Raw genomic sequence first — 2,877 nt, 5'->3', positions numbered from 1 at the left:
TCAAGTTCTTCACTTGACACCTTCACACCACAAGCACATGGTTATTGACAGCTTGGTTTAGCCGCTTAGGCCAGGATTTTATTCATTTGGGCCCTCCTATCCATTAATGCTCAAAACCTTGGATCCTTTTTACCCTTGCCTTTTAGTTTAAAGGGTTACTGGCTTTTTGCTCTTGCCTTTTGGTTTAAAGAGCTCTTGGCTTTTTATGCTTGCTTTTTCTTTTTCTTTTTCTTTCTCTCGTTTTTTTTCTTTTATTTTTGCCATTTTTTTTCCGCAAGCCTTATTTTTCACTACTTTTTCTTGCTTCAAGAATCAATTTTATGATTTTTCAGAATATCAATAACATTTCTCCTTTTTCATTATTCTTTCAAGAGCCAACAGTTTTAACATTCATAAATAACAAATTCAAAAGACATATGCACTGTTCAAGCATTCATTCAGAAAACAAAAAGTATTGTCACCACATCAAAATAATTAAACTAATTTCAAGGATTAATTCGAAATCATGTACTTCTTGTTCTTTTGTGGTTAAAACATTTTTCATTCAAGAAAGGTGACGGATTCATAGGACATTCATAGCTTTAAGGCATAGACACTTAAACACTAATGCTCATGTAATAAAGACACAAATATAAATAAACATAAAGCATAGAGAATGAAAACAGAAAAAATAAATAGACAAGGAGATTAAGGAACGGGTCCACCTTAGTGAGGGTGGCGTCTTCCTCCTCTTGAAGAATCAATGGTGCTCTTGAGCTCCTCTATGTTTTTTCCTTGCCTTTGTTGTTACTCCCTCATAGCTCTTTGATCTTCTTTAATCTCATGGAGAATGATGGAGTGCTCTTGGTGCTCCACCCTTAGTTATCCCATGTTGGAACTTAATTCTCCTAGGGAGGTGTTAATTTGTTCCCAATATTTTTGTGGAGGAAAGTGCATCCCTTGAGACATCTCAGGGATTTCATGATGAGGAATTTCCTCATGCTCTTGTTGAGGTCCATGAGTGGGCTCTCTTGTTTGCTCCATTCTTTTCCTAGTGATGGGCTTGTCCTCTTCAATGAGAATGTCTTCTTGGACACAACTTCATAGAAGTGGTCTTGATGGACCTTTGAGATGAATCTCTCCATCTCCCATGGCTCGGAGGTGGAAGCTTTTGCCTTCCCTTTCCTCTTTCTTGAGGTTTCTCTGGCCTTAGGTGCCATAAATGGTTATGGAAAAATAAAAAGCAATGATTTTACCACACCAAACATAAAAGGTTTGCTCGTCCTCGAGCAAAGAAGAAAGAAAGTAGTAGAAGAAGAAGAAGACGGAGGAGATGGAGGGAGATATGTGGTTTGGCCAAGGGGTAGAAGTAGTGGTTGTAATGTGTGAAAATGAAGGAGTGGTGAGGGGTTTATATAGGGGTGGGGGGAGGGTTAGGTTTCGTGTATTAGGGTTGGGTTTGGGAGGGAAAGGATTTTGAATTTGAAGGTAGATGGGTTTTTGGTAAAGAGTGAATGAGGTGAGGTAGGTGGGGATCCTGTGGGGTCCACAGATCCTGAGGGGTCAAGAACTTATCATCCCTGCTCCATTTAGGTGTGTAAACGTCCTTAGAATGCAATCCTGGCGTTTAACGCCAGACTACTGCTTGTTTCTGGCGTTAAACGCCAAACTGTAGCCTATTTCTGGCATTTAACGCCAGCTTGATACTTCTTTCTGGCGTTAAACACCAGTCTGATGCTTCTTACTGGCGTTTAAATGCCAGTAAGCTTATCCTCCATTGTGTGCTCTTTTTAATGCTATTTTTCATTCTGTTTTTTATTTTTCAGTTATTTTTGTGGCTTCACATGATCATCAACCTACAGAAAACATAAAATAACAATGGAAAATAAATAGATATAATTAAATAACATTGGGTTGCCTCCCAATAAGCACTTCTTTAATGTTAATAGCTTGACAGTGAGCTTTCATGGAGCCTTACAGATAATCAGAACAGGGTTGGGGCCTCTCAACACCAAACTTAGAGTTTGGTTGTGGCTTTCCAACACCAAACTTAGAGTTTGGTTGTGGCCTCCCAACACCAAACTTAGAGTTTGAATGTGGGGGTTTTGTTTGACTCTATATTGAGAGAAGCTTTTCATGCTTCCTCTCCATGGTTACAGAAGGAGAACCTTGAGTCTTAAATACAAGGTAGTCCTCATTTAACTGAAGGACCAACTCTCCTCTGTCAACATCAATCACAGCTTTTGCTGTGGCTAGGAAGAGTCTGCCAAGGATGATGGATTCATCCTCATCCTTCCCAGTGTCTAGGATTATGAAACCAGTAGGGATGTAAAGGCCTTCAACATTCACTAGCACGTCCTCTACTAGTCCATAAGCCTGTTTCATTGATTTGTCTGCCATCTCTAGTGAGATTCTTACAGCTTATACCTCAAGGATTCCCAGTTTCTCCATTACAGAGAGTGGCATGAGGTTTATCCCTGACCCCAGGTCACACAGAGCCTTCTCAAAGGTCATGGTGCCTATGGTACAAGGTATGAAGAATTTTCCAGGATCCGGTTTCTTCTGAGGTAATTTCTGCCTCATTAATTCATTCAGTTCATTGGTAAACAAGGGGGGTTCATCCTCCCAAGTCTCAGTACCAAATAACTTGGCATTCAGCTTCATGATTGCTCCTAGATATTTAGCATCTTGCTCTTCAGTGATGTCTTCATCCTCTTTAGAGGAAGAATATTTATCAGAGCTCATGAATGGCAGAAGGAAGTTCAATGGAATCTCTATGGTCCCTGTATGAGCCTCAGATTCCTTTGGTTCCTCAAAGGGAAACTCCTTTCTGTCCAGAGGACGTCCCATGAGGCTTTTCTCACTGGGACTCACATCCTCCTCACTCTCTCCAGGTTC

The sequence above is a fragment of the Arachis hypogaea genome, chromosome 15 (assembly GCF_003086295.3).
Source record: "Arachis hypogaea cultivar Tifrunner chromosome 15, arahy.Tifrunner.gnm2.J5K5, whole genome shotgun sequence".
Lineage (NCBI taxonomy): Eukaryota > Viridiplantae > Streptophyta > Magnoliopsida > Fabales > Fabaceae > Arachis > Arachis hypogaea.
Note: the sequence above shows the minus strand (reverse complement) of the source record.